The sequence below is a fragment of the Mobula birostris genome, chromosome 10 (assembly GCF_030028105.1).
Source record: "Mobula birostris isolate sMobBir1 chromosome 10, sMobBir1.hap1, whole genome shotgun sequence".
In the NCBI taxonomy this organism is placed as follows: Eukaryota; Metazoa; Chordata; class Chondrichthyes; order Myliobatiformes; family Myliobatidae; genus Mobula; species Mobula birostris.
The window spans coordinates 22009945-22026172 of record NC_092379.1 but is presented as its reverse complement, the minus strand read 5'-3'; the positions used below and the strand labels follow the sequence as shown (position 1 = coordinate 22026172).

Below are 16228 nucleotides of genomic sequence, written 5' to 3'. Positions count from 1 at the left end.
AGTCAATAGACAGCACCCTGACACAGGTACTTGTATTTGTATGGTCCAGGTGATCTAAGGCCGTGTGAGGAGCCACTGAGATCGCATAGGCAAATTGCAGGGGTCCAGGCCCTTGCTGAGACAGGAGTTAACTCCAGCTATAACCAATTTCTCAAAGCACTTCCTCACCATAGAGGTAAGTACTTCTGGATGATAGTCATTAAGGCAGCTCACCATCCTTTGTTTATTTCTGCCAAACATATTTTAAGGGGGTCAAGCAGCAGTGCCGTGGTCTTCTGGTCATCGTGGACAGTGGAGGTTACAGTGAGATGGATCTTTTTCTGATACAGTACTTAGTTTTCAATCTTAAACTATCTAATTTCCTCAGCTCTGGTGAAAAGTTTGTGATATTAGTTTGTTTCTCTCTCCACAGATAGTGGCTGTCCTGTAATTTCGGTAGTTTTTAACTCTTATTTGCAACATGTGTAGTTATTTGTCCGTCAGTGATGATTTCATTCTTCCTGTTGGAGTTCAGATGCCAATTTTTTCTGAAGCCAATTTGATTCGAACAATTTGTTACTCTGCAATAATAATTGAAGCCACTAGGAGTCAGAGGATCACCTCCAGATATTAAGCCTTCAGTTCAACTGGCTGCTGTAATAGTAACTGACAGTCTCTGGGTGTCAGTGTAACAGTCAGGTACAGAAACACTACTGGACTGCGTGGGTGAAACAATGCACAGGAAGATTACACTGTGGCAGGAGGTACTGGGACTACAGGAATCTGCAGATTAATATGTCATATTGAAAGTGAGAGACAGGCAAAGGGCAAGGTTTTCATACATCAGTTAGTATCTCACTGATAGGACATTTTATACAATACCTGCTTTCTCTCATTGGCTTTTTCTGTCAATGCATCATTACCTCGCAATAATTTGCATTTACAGGGTGATTTCAATAGAGCTTTGACCTGAGATCTTGTTCATTGGACTCTGGTTTTGTTATTTTACAGTTGTGTTGACTTGATCGTTGACATCCATGAATGGGCACATTTGAAGATGTATATAGTCTACTCACCGACACTCCATTTCATTCCTTTAACTACAGATGTATAATGTATTCTGCCTGTCCAGTGCTTGCAAGAACTTTTCCTCTTGATTTGCGACATGAGCAGGTTTTCTTTATTTCAGTAATTTCATTCTGTCTGTTGTAACCCAGATGCTGATGTGGACTGTCCTCATTCAGGGATTCGACAGTTTCTTTCCATCGATGTTGCTCAACCTGCTGAGTTCCTCCAGTAGATTTTGTGCAGCTCCAGATCCCAGCGTCTGCAGGCTCTTGTGTCTGGATTCAAGACAATTTGACCGGAAGAACTTGTTAACTTGCAGTGATAAACTGTAAGCACTGGGGGTCAGAGGAACACCTCCAAATATTCAGGCTTCAGTCAAACTGACTGTTGTAATACTAACCGACAGCCACTGGGTGTCAGTGTATCAGTCAGACTGAGAGGGTGGAGGATGTGGGTGGAACAGTGCACGGGAGGATTCCAGAGCATCAGGAGTTTCTGAGTCTGCAGAAGCGCTTCAGATGAATTTGTCACATTGAAATTTATCTTCCTTCCACATCTTAAATGCATACTTGTTGGTATGTTAATTGGCCACTGTAAATTGCATTTGTGTTTGTAGAGTCAGAGGGTTAAGGATCATGGAAACAGGCCCTTCTGCCCAATTCATTGATGCCGACCAAGATGTCCATCCACGCTAGTCAGCTTGCCAACATTTTGTAGAAAATTTTCCTATCCAAGGTGCTCTTGATTTTATGCATCTCTATAAAATCATCACTCAGTATCATACAAGTCAAAGGTTTTCACCAAGCTGAGGAAGTTAGAGATTGTTAGAGATTTAATAAACAACTACAGTAGCAGGAAGTATCTCATCTCACTGTTACGTTGACTCTCCACAGTGACTGTGACTCCAAGATATAAATTATATTCTCTGTATGTTCACTCCAAGGAAAGTCCTTGCCCAGAAATGTCTCTCTTTAACTCAGTCATGGCAACATCCTTGTAATTTTTTTCTGCACTCTTTCCAAATTAATAACATTAATGCACCAGCAGGGTGAGTAAAAACTGAACACAATGCTCCCAATGCAACCTCACCAGCGCCTTCTACAATCACACCATGTGTTAGCAACCTTTCTACACAATGTTCTGACTGATGAAGGCCAGCATAACAACAGATTTCTTCACCACCCTGTCTATCTGTCACTCCACTTTCAGTGAACTATAAGACCATAAACATTGGAGCAGAAATTGGCTGTTCAGCCCATCAAGTCTTTTCTGCCATTTTGTCATGGCTGATCCATTTCCCTCTCAACCCCATTCTCCTGCCTTATGCCCGTCACCTTTCACAACCTGAATTATGAAGAATCTATCAACATCTGCTTTAAATACACTCAAAATGCTGGCCTCCATGGCTAAGTGTGACAACGAATTCCACAGATTTCCCACCCTCTGGCTAAAGAAATTTTTCCTCATCTTGTTCTAATCCTCTATTCTGAGTTTGTCCCTCGAGACCTAGGTTTCCCCACTATAGGAAACATCCTGTCCACATGCACTCTATCTAGGCCTTTCAACAATCAATAGGTTTCAATAAGATCCCCCTCATTCTTCTAAATTCCAGTGAGTACAGTTCCAGAGCCATCAAACACTCCTCATATGATAAGCCATTCAGTCCCAAAATCCTTTTCTTGAACCTCCTTTGAACCCTCTCCAATGTCAGCAAATCCTTTCTCACATAAAGGACCCCAAACTGCACACTATATTCCAAGCGAGGCCTCACTTGTGCCTTCTAACACCTCAGCATTACATGCTTGCTTTTATATTCCAGTCATCTTGAAATAAATGTTAATATTGTCTTTGCCTTCCTCGCCACTGACTCCCGTAAGTTAACCTGTTGAGAGGCCTGCATGAGGACTGCAAGTCCCTTTGTACTTTGGGTTTTTGAATTTTCTGCCCATTTAGAAAATAGCCTATGCTTTTATTGCTTCTACCAAAGTGCATGCCTTTAACGCTTCTCGACAAAGTATTCTATCTTTGCCCATTTTCCTAATCTGCCTAAGTCCTTCTGCAACCTCCCTGCTTCATCAACACCACTAGTCACTGGCAGCCAACCAGTGGGAATAAAAGGCTCCTTTTATTCCCACTCTCTGCCTCCTGTCAATCAGCCAATGCTCTATACATGTTGGTATCGTTCCTATAATACCACGGGGTCCTGTTTTGCTAAGCAGTCTCATTTCTGGCTCCTTGTCAAAGGCATTTTGAAAATCCAAGTACACAATATCTACCGATTTCTTTTTGTTAATCCTGCTTGTTATTTCCTCAAATAATTCCTACAGAATGTCAGGCAAGGTTTTTCCTTAAGCAAATAAGCGAACTACAGCCTATTTTATCATGTGCCTTCAAGTAATCTGAAATCTCATCTTTAACAATTGAGTCCAACATATTCCCAGCCACTGAGTCCAGTCGAACTGCCTATAAATTCCTTTCTTCTGCCTCTCTCCCTTCTTGAAGAGTGGAGTGACATTTGGAATTTTCCAGTCCTCCAGACCCATGCCAGAATCTGTTAAATCTTGAAAGATCAATGCTAATATTTCCAAAATCTATTCAACTACCTCTTTCAGAGCCCCAGGATTTAGTCCAGCTGGTCCACGTGACTGATCTACCTTCAGACCTATCAGCTTCCCAAGCGCCCACTCCCTAATAATAGCAACTGTACTCAGTTATGCCCCTGACACTCTCGAAGCTCCAGCATACTGCTAGTGTCTTCCACAGTGAAGGCTAATGCAAAATACTGATCAGTTTGTCTGCCATTTCCTTGTCCCCATTACATCTCCAACATCATTTTTCAGCAGTGCAATATATATTCTTACCTCTCTTTTATTCTTTATATATCTAAAAAAAATTTTTTGGTTTCCTTTTTGATATTATTAGCTATCTTACCTTCACCAAGAAAGTCCCATGTTGCTTTGATTTTCCAAAATGCAACACCTCACACTTACCTGAATTGAGACGCAGATGCTACTGCTCTGTCCATTTGCTCAGTGAATCAACACACTCCTGTCAGGTCTGATCGTCTTCTTCACAGTTCACTCTGCTGGTGACCTGGTGAGACGAAGGAGGGGCCAGGCCCAGAGTCACCCCATAGTGCCTGGAACCTCCAAGTGTTGCAAACTAATCCCTCGAACATGAAGTCTAACAGGAGGCCGATCAAATGGTCTGCAGCTAACATGACTTCACTGTGGAAGCAGTTTGATGAAGATGTTAACCAAATTCTGGAGGCAACGGCGAAGGGAGGGGTTGATAGGAAGCTGCAAGCCATGACGACAATTATTGTCAGTATCGCGGCTGAGCGGTTCGGAGAGGAAGAGAAGGAAGGCTCCAAACCATCTTACTCGAAGGACCAAAGAGCATTGAGGATCCACAACATCAGGCAGGAGATGAAAGCGCTGAAGTCCCAATACAAGGAGGCAGGAGAAGAGGAGCGCATTGGCTTGGCCCAGCTGATGTGCATACTACGAGAGAAGATCAGGGTCCTCCGCTGGGCAGAGTGGCATCGGAGACGGCGTTGTGAAAGGGCCCGAAAATGTGCTGCCTTTATCGCCAACCCCTTCAAGTTCACCAAGGAGTTGCTGGGGGAGAAGCGCGGTGGGAAACTGGCCTGTTCACAGGAAGACATAGACCAACATCTGAGAAAGATATATAATGATCCTGAAAGAGAGCAGGAGTTGGGAGAGTGCGACCCACCTGAACCGGATGTGCAGTTCGACATGTCAGAGCTGCAACTAAAGGAAGTCAGAGAGGTCGTCCGCAAAGCAAGGGCAAGCTCGGCTCCAGGACCAAGCAACACCTCATACAAAGTGTACAAGAATTGCCCCAAACTCCTGCTGCATCTGTGGAAGATCCTGAGAACCTTTTGGAGAAGGGGGTAATCCCAGAACAGTGGAGAGTGGCTGAAGGGGTGTGGATCCCGAAGGAGGAAAATGCCACCCAGATAGATCAGTTTCACATCATCTCCCTGCTGTGTGCCGAGGCGAAGATCTTCTTCAGTGCAGTTTCTAACCGGTTGTGCACCTACCTAGCAAAGAACACCTATACTGATACATCAGTCCAGAAGGGTGGCATTTCAGGGATGCCGGGCTGTCTGGAGCACATCGGTGTGGTGACACAGCTCATCAGGGAGGCCAAAGAGAACAAGGGCAACCTGTCAGTGTTGTGGCTCGACCTGGCAAATGCATATGGCTCCATTCCATACAAGCTGGGGCAGCTCACACTGACCAAATATCACGTCCCCAGCAGAATCAGAGACATTGTCGCTAATTAAGACAGCAACTTCAGGATGAGGGTCTCTTCAGGAGCAATTACATCAACCTGGCACAAGGTGGAGATCGGCATCATCACAAGTTGCACTATCTCAGTGACACTGTTCTCCCTAGCCATGAACATGCTCATTAAGTCTGCTGAACCACAGTGCAGATGGCCCAGAATGAATTCGCTCAATGGCAACCACCTATCAGGGCATTCATGGATGACCTCACAGTCCCAGGCTGCCGGAGGATTCTGCAAGGGCTCGAAAAGCTGGTGGAGTGGGCCCGGATGCATTTCAAACCTGCCAAATCAAGATCGATGGTGCTGAGGAAAGGGGAAGGTGGAGAACAAGTTCCGGTTCAGCATCACAGGCACAGCCATCCCAACCATCACAGAAAAGTCAGTCAAGAGCCTAGGCAAAGTTTTTGACAACTCTTTAAGGGACACAACACCCATTCAGGCAACCTGCACTGAGTTGGATGGCTGGCTGAAATCTGTGGACAAGTCTGGCCTACCTGGGAAGTTTAAAGCCTGGGTGTATCAGCATGGCATTCTTCCCAGAATCCTGTGGCCCCTCCTCGTCTATTCAGTTCCGATCTCGACAGTCGAAACCTTAGAGAGGAGGGTTAGCAACCACCTCAGGAGGTGGCTGGGGCTGCCAAAGAGCCTGAGCAGCATCGCACTCTATGGACACCACAACAAACTGCAACTGCCGTTCAAATCCTTGGAGGAAGAATTCAAGGTAACAAGAGCCAGAGAAGGGCTACAGTATAGGGACTCAAGTGACCCAATGGTGGCTAGAGCAGAGATCCAAGTAAGTACTGGCAGGAAGTGGAGGGCAGAGGAAGCTGTTCAGGAGGCAGAGGTGAGGCTGCGTCAGAGGAGGCTGGTGGGAGTGGTCACACGAGGCCGAGCTGGGCTAGGATCCTTTCCAACTCCCCAGATGGACACCAGAGGGAAGGAAAGGTGTTGTCTAGTTCAGGAGGAGGTGAGAGCAGTAGTGGAGGAGATGAAAGCCTGCAAGGCTGTGGGAATGAAGCAACAGGGAGCTTGGACAAGATGGGAGAATGCGGTTGAGAGGAAAGTGACCTGGGCTGATCTTTGGAAAGCCGAACCACACCACATCCAATTTCTCATCCAGGCAGTGTACGATGTGCTTCCAAGCCCATCAAACCTGCACACATAGGGCAAGGCAGAGTCATCTGCGTGCCCACTGTGCTCCAAGCGAGGAACCCTGGAGCACATCCTCAGTGGCTGTGCAAGGGCACTTGGTGAGGGACGGTACAGGTGGAGGCATGATCAGGTCCTGAAGACCATCGCTGAAGCTGTCAGCGCAGGAGTTGAGTGGGCGAAGTGGTCCCGACCCCCCAAGCAGACCATTGCCTTTGTCAGAGCTGGGGAGCAGCCAATACCTGACAAAAGAACATCTGCAGGCATTCTGACCTCTGCAAGGGACTGGCAGCTGTTGGTGGACCTCGAAGGGCAGTTGAAGTTCCCCAACCATATCGCAGCCACCACCCTGCGACCAGACATTGTCCTAGTGTCTGAGTCGAATAAGCAAGTGGTGCTGCTGGAGCTGACAGTCCCATAGGAAGATAGCTTAGAAGAGGCCTTTGAAAGGAAGCTCTCCAAGTATACAGGACTGGTCAGCAACTGTCAGCAGGCTGGATGGAGAGTGAGGTGTCTCCCAGTGGAGGTTGGTTGTAGGGGATTCGTAGCCCATTCTTCAGTTAGAGCCTTCAGCATCTTGGGCATCGAGGGAGAGACGAAGAGGAGAGCCATCTGCAGTACCACGGATACAGCAGAGAGGGCCTCAAGATGGCTGTGGCTCAAAAGACGGGAGCCATGGAGTCATAATTAGCTAGCCATCTGGACACAAGCTGGGGCCTGATCAGCCCCGGCTGGGTCACCTGGAAGAAGTTGTATGATGTTGAAAGACCCGAAACACCCGATGATTCCAGGAACATCACTGAAGCTGTGTCCAGAAGCATCAATAGATGTATGTACACAGCTGCAAGGTCATCTACAAACTTACTAATGATGCATTGTACATTCTTATCCAAATCTTTGATATGACAAACAGCAAATGGCCCAGAACTGACCCCTGAGGTCCAACATTTGTTTGGACCTACTCCCTGTAGACCCATAAATGCGTGGCCAGGTACAGCACCAACTCAATGATAGATTTGCTGTCGAAATATTCAACAGCTTCAAGTTCCCCCGCACCCATATCACCAGCAACCTCACTAGGTCCCTTCACGTTGATGTTGTGATCAAGAAAGCTCTTTAGCAAATTCCTTTTGTTACGTGTCTGAGATTTCGAGTGCATGCCGGGAATCTCTCAAATTTCTACAGACTCGCGTGAAAAGCACTTGGACATGTTTCATCACAGTCCGGTACGGCAGCTGCTCGGCTCTTGACCGTCTGTGTTGTAGTGTGAGCATTATTAAAAGTAAGTTAATACTAATTAGAATAATGAGGTTTTTTTGCTTCCGTTCTTTTTACTTTCTGTGTGCTCTGTATATATTGTGCCCGCCATGCCGTACGGGTTGTGAAAGCCTCTGTATATACATAACGGGTTTGACGTTTGAGATAAAGTTGTTTCTCTGGCATGAAGCTGCCGAGGTAGAAGGTAGAAGTTACCACATATTTTTGGCGACGAGGTGAACTGGCTTTGTGAACGTATCGGCAGGTTTTTCGAACGGGAGCTTCGCGTTTCAGATGGCTACGTTTGGAACTATCGGTGAGTTTCTGGAAGGAAACGAGGACTGGCCGGAGTACAAGGAAAGGTTGCGACACTTTTTCTGTGCGAATGGAATTACTGAGGAGGCTAGGAAGCGCTCTATTCTCCTGAGTGTGTGTGGGGCAAAGACGTACAAGCTCATAAGGAATTTAGCCGCACCGCGGAAACCGCGGGGATATTCCATATGACGAACTGGTCAAGCTCGTGGGGAACCACTGCAATCCGAAACCTTCTGTAATAGTCCAACGGTGTACGTTTCACAGCCGTTTCAGGAAGCCAGGTCAGTCTGTGGCCAATTTCGTGGCCGAACTTCGGCAGCTGTCGGAGCATTGTGATTTCGGAGCGGTGTTGGATGATATGCTCTGTGATCGATTGGTATGTGGCATTAATAACGACGGCTTACAACGCCGCCTGTTAAGGGAAACCCCACCGTTGACTTTCAAGAAAGACTTAGAGATTGCCCAAAGTATGGAGATGGCTACTAATAATGTCAGGGATTTCCAGAAAGGGCATGGGGAGTCGCAGTCGGCGGCAGTGCACCAAGTCAGGAGGGAGACTGGTAAACAGGTAAAGCGGGTGAAATGTTTCCGGTGAAGAGGGACGCACTGTGCAAATGATTGCAAGTTCAAAGACACTGTCTGCCATGCTTGTAGCAAAAATGGACATTTAGCTAAAAAGTGCAGAAGTTCAAAGGGTAAGATTAAGCCTGGGCAGGGGAAAGCTTAACAGGCTCAGGCAGCCACACACCATCTAGAAGAAGCAGATGAAGAGGCAGCGTGTGCCGACAACATGTTTGCAGTGGAAACAGATGAGGAGCCACCTGAACCATATTATGCCACAGTCACTGTCAGGGGAAAGGACATTAAGTTTGAGATTGATTCAGGGGCTACTGCATCAGTCATTAGTGAGAAGACCTACAAGAGGACATGGGGGTCCAACCTGCTCCCATTAGACCGTCAACGCTCAAACATAGGACCTATACGGGGCAGTCCATACCTCATTTAGGGGTGCCATATGTGGACATTTCAGCCGGGGGTCAGAAGGCTGAAGCCAGGCTAGTGATAGCTAAGAGCAGGGGGCCAGTCTTTTGGGTCGCGATTGGCTTCGCAAAATCCGGCTAAACTGGCATGAAATTAAAAATGCACACACGACAGAGAACATTCTTCAGCGGTTCAGTGACGTTTTCAGGGACGAGCTAAGAACACTGAAGGGCGTGACAGTGAAACTCCATGTCGACCCTGAGGCTACACCACGTTTTTTTAAGCCCAGGTCGGTGCCCTATGCCATGAAAGGCAAAGTCGAGGAGGAGCTGGAATGTTTACAGAGGCTGGGCATTATTGTGTCCGTCCAGTTTTCAAGGTGGGCGGCTCCCGTTGTTCCAGTATTAAGACAGACGAAACAGTGAGGATATGTGGGGATTATAAACTTACGGTGAATCAGGTCTCTAGGCTGGAGGAGTACCCATTGCCACGGGTGGATGACCTGTTTGCGACCCTGTCAGGAGGTAAGCTGTTCACAAAGCTGGACATGAGCCACGCCTACCAACAGCTGCTCGGTGAGGATTCAAAGGGGTACGTCACAATTAATACGCAGTACAATCGCCTGGTGTTTGGAGTGGCGTCCAGCCCTGCCATTTTCCAAAGAACAATGGCCACTTCGATGCAGGGGATTCCGCACGTAGCAGTGTACCTTGATGATATTTTGATCACGGGGGCTATGGAGGTAGATTTTCCTGGCATCGAGTGTGACTTACCTGCGACACAAGATTACAGCTGAGGGGCTTTGCCCTGTGGAGGACAATGTGAGAGCTATTAAGGAGGCCCCAAGCCCTAAGACCGTCACAGAACTCAGATCATTTTTGGGCATGGTGAATTATTATGGCAAGTTTCTTCCTGGCCTCTCCAGGGTTTTGACCCCACTGTATAAGCTGCTTCACAATGACACTAAGTGACAGTGGGGAGAAGAGAAGAGCAGGAGATACCTTTCATGGAAGTGGAAGACTCCTCCACTCAGCAAAGCTGCTTGTTCACTATGACCCAGACAAGGAGATCACCCTTGCATGCGATGCCTCGCCCTATGGAGTCGGGGCAGTTCTCTCACATGTAATGGAGGACCGTTCAGAGAAGCCTACTGGTTTTGCTTCGCGTACCCTGACAGCTGCGGAGAAGGGATATTCCCAGCTAGACAAAGAATGTCTGGCCATTATTTTTGCGGTCAAACGCTATCATCAGTACCTTTATGGACACGTATTTACAATTTATACAGAATGTAAACCACTGATGAGCCTGTTCAGTGAGACTGGATGCATCCCACCGCTAGCCTCAGCCAGGATACAGCATTGGGCTCTTACTTTGTCAGCCTGCCAGTACACTATAGTGTACAGAGCGGGTGGAAATAATGCAAATGCTGATGCACTGAGTCGACTACCTTTATCTGAGACACCTGTTACTACATATGTGCCTCCAGAGACTGTGTTTTCATTGGAGAGGCTGTCAGAGACGCCTGTAAGGCGGTCAGATCAGGCAGTGTAAAGAGACGGACCCAGTCCTGTCCCAAGTCAAAACTTTTCTTTTACAAGGTTGGCCCAGAGACGTGGAAGTAGGGGAACTGAGGCCTTATGCCAAACGCGAGACAGAACTCAGTCTGCAGGATGGCTGCATTTTCTGGGGGGCGAGGGTCATCGTGCCTACCCCTGGCCGTTCACAGATTGTGGAGGAAATTCATGAGACTCACCCAGGAGTGTCTCGAATGAAAAGCCTTGCAAGATCCTACGTTTGGTGACCAAGAATGGATCAGGATCTGGAGAACAAGGTAAAATCATGCACGCAGTGTCAGACTAATCAGAATATGCCACCACCAGCTCCTTTGCACTCATGGGAATGGCCAGACCACCTTGGTCTAGGCTACATTTGGACATTGCTGACCCTTTTATGGGGCAGATATTTCTTGTAATGGTAGATGCACATTCTAAATGGATCGAAGCTCACATCATGAGCAACAATACAGCCTCCTCAACATAGACAAACTCAGGCAAGTGTTTGCAGTCCACGGGTTGCCTGACATTCTGGTCACTGATAATAGCCCGGCGTTCACCACTGAGCTGTTCAGTGAGTTCATGCAGCAGAATGACATTCATCCCATTCGGACGGCCCCTTTCCACCCAGCCTCCAATGGTTTGGCTGAGCGGGCTGTTCAGACGGTGAAGGAAGGTCTGAAGCGAATGACGAGGGATCTCTTAGCATGCGGCTTTCACATTTCCTGTTTAAATACCGCCTCACACCACAGACTGTGACTGCCCGCACTCCAGCAGAGATGCTGATGGGGCGTAGGCCCAAGTGAAGATTGGACCTGCTACGCCCGGACGTGGTGAAAGTGGAGAGAAAGCAGGAAAAGCAGAAGGAGGGACATGATCAACATGCATGAGAGAGACAGTTAAAGCCAGATGATAATGTCTATGTGAGAAACAATCAGCAATGGCTGCCTGGGGTTATTCTTAAGCAGAGTGGTCCCGTCTCCTGTGTTGTTAAGCTGACTGATGGGCGTGTTTTCCGCAGACATCAGGACCATGTCCGCCTGCGTCATGATACCGGCTCAGAGGCAGACAGTTCCACGGAGTTTCCATTTGTGAGTCAGACTACGGTGGAAGCATATCCACTCGTGACTTTGCCAGAGGGCGAGACGCTGGCAGAGGGGTCAGGGCCCCCTGAAGAGAATGGACATTGTCACGCAGACACACAGACCCGCTCATGCCTTCCACACCAGACCCACTCAGAACGCCATCGCCAGCGATGCTTGCTGGGTCACCGGGGGTAGTGCGCAGATCGCAGCGCACTTTTAAACCTCCTGACAGACTGAATCTTTGACCGGACAGTTTATTTTTGTTGTTGTTAGATTGAATGTGGAATCTGTCATGTTTTCCAGAGGTGTGATATTGATAAACTGTTGCTGAGATACTAGTATAGGTTTTCAGGGGTATGCAAGTTAATAACACCACTGTTTTTTTATTTCCTAGCTTTTTACATTTCGGGATGTTGGATTTAAAGGAGGAGAAGTGTTGCAATGTGAACATTATTAAAAGTAATTTAATACTAATTAGGATAATGGGGGTTTTTACTTCCGTTCTTTTTACTTCCGGTGTGTTTTGTATATAGTGTCCCAGCCATTCCGTACGGGTTGTGAAAGTTTCTGTATGTACATAACGGTTTTGACGTTCGAGATAAAGTTGCTTCTTTGACATGAAGTTGTCGAGTGTGCCTTTTTCAAGGTAGAAGTTACCACAGTCTGTACCTGAAGAGAGTGCTAAACACAGCCCAGTTCATCAGAGGCTTGTTAATTCCTCCCATCCAGTCTGTCTTCACGGTGCACTGACTCAGGAAGACTCGTGGTAGTGTGAGGATGCATACCATGCTGACCATTCCATTTTCAGTCTGCTACCTTCTGGAGAATGTCGAGAAGCAGGAAAACCCAAATGTCCAGACTGAGGAATATCTTTTCCCTTTGATATCAGTCTACTGAGTTGATCAACTCTTTCACATCTCCTTCCTGGTGGTGTTGCCACGTTTTCATATCATTCTCTTCTTTATTCTGTTTCTGTCACTGTAGTGTGTTGTTTTGTGGCATTACCTCACACTGCATAACAATCCTTGTAGCATTGTGCTGTTACTTTGCTGATAATTTTATTTCCTAACATCATGTATATTGGCAGCTCTACCAGCTTCACGTGAAGAAGGAGTTTGATTTCACCCTGGTGCACATGGCCATAAACCGACCAAATCTAATCTGAACTGTTTCATACCGTATCTGAGGGAAGTTCATCACAAAGCATTCATGCCTCGTCTTCAGCTCTCATGTGCTGGGCTCCACCCTCCTGGAAGTTGGTTCTATTGGAGTCGACTCATTTCATTCGCTTTTAATGATCCAGCATCACTCACAGCTGCATGTAGCAGGACTGCAGAGGCTTGATCTGATCTCTTCCTGATGGGACTGTACTTTGGCCATTCCCTGCCTCCGTCGCTATCTTACTGATGTGTAGACTTGATCATTGGCACCTCATGTGCTGGCACATTTGGTGATGTATATGGTCTGTCCAACCACACCCCAGTTCATTCCCCCCACCACTGATATACCATGAATGCAGTGTATACTATCTACAAAATGTACCACACACTGCAGTGAAGAGTCTGTGACAGCAACTCCCACACTGCAGTCTCTGGCACAATGGAGGACAACTGTACTCAGGACATTGGGAATGCTCCTGTCTCTATGACATGCACCATCTGCACTTGGAAACAGATGTCTGCTCCTACATTGTCATTTCACCCACCTCATAGACACCAACAGTGATGTGAGCCCCACCCCGAACCAGCTAACAGTCTGGGTGTGCAAGTATCATATCACTGACAACAATCTGGAGTATTAAGATTATTTCTGTATCACTGACAGCCACGAGGATGTGAGAGTTATACTCATGGCACAGTATATATTATTCACACCATCTCCACAGCAAGAACAGCCAAAATGTACAGATAACCTGCTGATGACATCATCTCATTTGTTAGTAATCTCTTTACAGCTCAGATAATCGGGATGTAAGAGGGAAGGGAACAATGATGTCTATTCATATATAAAACTGATTGTGCCAAAAGGAGAATCAGTTTTATATTATCCCAATGTATTTATTATCCATAATTCAGGACACAGAATCAGAGGAGTGATGAGTCACCCTGAGAGAATATTAGGATGATTCCAGGAATAATGGACATTGGTTAGACAATGGAACAGCTGGAATTATTTTGTTTGGAAAGGAGGAAGTGGAGAGAACATCTGTGAAGGTATGTCTAATCACAAAGGCTCTAAGTCTCAAGATTCGGGATAGTTTAATGTGATTTCCTGTACACAAGTGTAAACGAGAATGTAATAATCGTTGCTCTGGATCTGATGCAGCAAAAATAAACACATTAAGATGAAGAACACTATAATAATAAAAACACAATAAATATAAATACATAAAATAGCTTATATTCAGAGGTAGATTGATTGTATACCATAAAGTGCTGCAAGGCTGTACATAAGGAGACTGAGAGGAAATAATAAAGCAGCGGTGGAGTTAGTGGGTGGGGGTGTCGATCAGACTTACTGCTTGGGGAAAGTAACTGGTTGTGAGTCTGGTGGTCCTGGCATGGATGCTGTGTAGCCTACTCCCTGATAGGAGTGGGACAAATGGTCCATGACACATGCTGGGTGGGATTCTTCGTGATGTTACTGGCCCTTTTTCAGAACCTTTCTGTTTCTATGTCTTTGACAGCAAGTAGGCTGATGTATTGAGCAGTGTTGCCTACCCATTGTAGAGCCTTCATATCCTCTGCAGTTCAGTTTCCATACCAAAGGAATCAGAATCATAATCAGGTTTAATGTTACTGGCAGATGTTGTGAAATTTGTTTTGCATCACCAAGCAGTGATGCACCTTATTAGAATGCTCTCTACTGAGCTTCTGTACAATGATGTGGGTGTGGATTTGCAAAATCCCAACTCTCTTCAGCCTCGTCAGAAATTAGCATTGGTGAGCTATCTCTACCGTTTAGGAGGAGTTTTGTGGACCATGAGAGGTTGTGTGTGATGTGCACTCCCAGGAGTTTAAAACTGCTTGCAGCTTCCACTGCTGTGTTGCCAAGATATAAATACAAAGCTAACGAAAGGAGGAGCTGAGAAACGATGCTAAGACTTGTATAGAAAAAAGAATAAAGAAGTCAGGATGGCACTTTAAAAAAGATCACTCAATTTTATAAACAAGGCAAAAAATTCCTTGGATAGAGAATAAGCTTGCTAGTAGATTACATAATTAAAACAACTGCATCACATGGGTAATGTGCTGATACTTAGCCAAAGAAAAATGAGAAAGGTGCTGAACCATTAGTTTAGCTGCTTTACTGCTTTCTGCCAGTGAGTGGTGATGACCCACCAGATAATGTAAAAAATACTTAACTTTGTTAAGAAATACAAATTTTATAAAAAGTATTATTAAAAATATGGTGGTTTCCAACAGTTCCCACTTTTCATTCTATAAGTACCCTGGCAGTTTCACATCAGATAATTCAGAGTAATCACTTTTAAATAAACACAAAAAATGCAGATTGTGATCATAATGTCCAATAATTATGTAACACCCTGGGAAAGGTTTCACTGCTAACGTAATGGTCTTTCTGTGGAAGCTGTATTTTGGTTATGGTTAGAGATAACGGGTGCTTTGAAATGTGAGATGTCCAATGAAGGGAGTGTGTTTTCGTGTTGTGTGCCTGACACGGTGTGAGCTGTGTCTTTTCTTCAGCGGGAGATGAAGGGCGAAGCTGCCAGAGAGAAGAGGTCGTAGGACTCGACCCGGAGCAGGGCCATAAGTTGACGAAACCTGGGGAGATTGAAGGAGGATCTGCGAAGGGGAAACTATGAGCTTCAACTTGTGCACATTCGACTGATTCAGTAAAATGGACTCTTTTCTTTTTATGCTTTTTCTTTACTAACCCTGTAGTCAGTTTAATAATAATAAAGCTAAATTGTTTAATTGTATACGGTGTACTGTCTGTTATTTCGTGGTACTTATTTGTAATGGGGTAACGGATCATGCAGCTTCTGCTTCAAGCTCCCACATTTGGCGGGGTTGGAGATTATCTTCCCTGGCCTTATGCAGCTGATGGAACTGGAGTGTTTCAATTATATTTGTGCTTGAAGCCTACCCACAGTATTTGTATTAATCTGGAGTCAATTCAACTCACTTGCAGTCGTTGGAATATATATCCACTTACTTTTACCTTCTACATTAACTGCTGAGTTGGTAATTAACAATACTTGGTAAGGACCTTCCCATCGAGCTCCCAGGGGTTCCTCATGTGTTCCCTTCACCAGGACCCACTCGCCAGGAATCAAGGTGTGTCCTCATTCCGATGCAGCACTACAACAAACAGAAACCTGTTGAGCAGCAGACTGAACAGCTTGTGTTAATTTTGCACAATAATCAACTAAACTATCTGACATGCATGACATAACAGCTTCTCTCAGATCGAGAGCACCCGGTAGTGATACAGGTCACCCCGTCACCATTTCATATGGACTCAGTTTTGTGTTCTTCTTTGGGGTTGCCCTGATGCTGC

General features: G+C 46.0%; 1 protein-coding gene across 1 annotated transcript in view; it reads left to right on the top strand.

Annotated features, from left to right (window-relative positions):
• LOC140203908 (uncharacterized) overlaps window positions 1–15603 on the top strand; it is a 62186-nt gene extending 46583 nt beyond the window's left edge. The window contains exon 3 of the mRNA XM_072270044.1: window positions 15412–15603. The gene's annotated coding sequence lies outside the window, so the exon portion shown is untranslated. The remainder of the gene's footprint in view (window positions 1–15411) is intronic.
• Window positions 15604–16228: the final 625 nt, after the last annotated feature.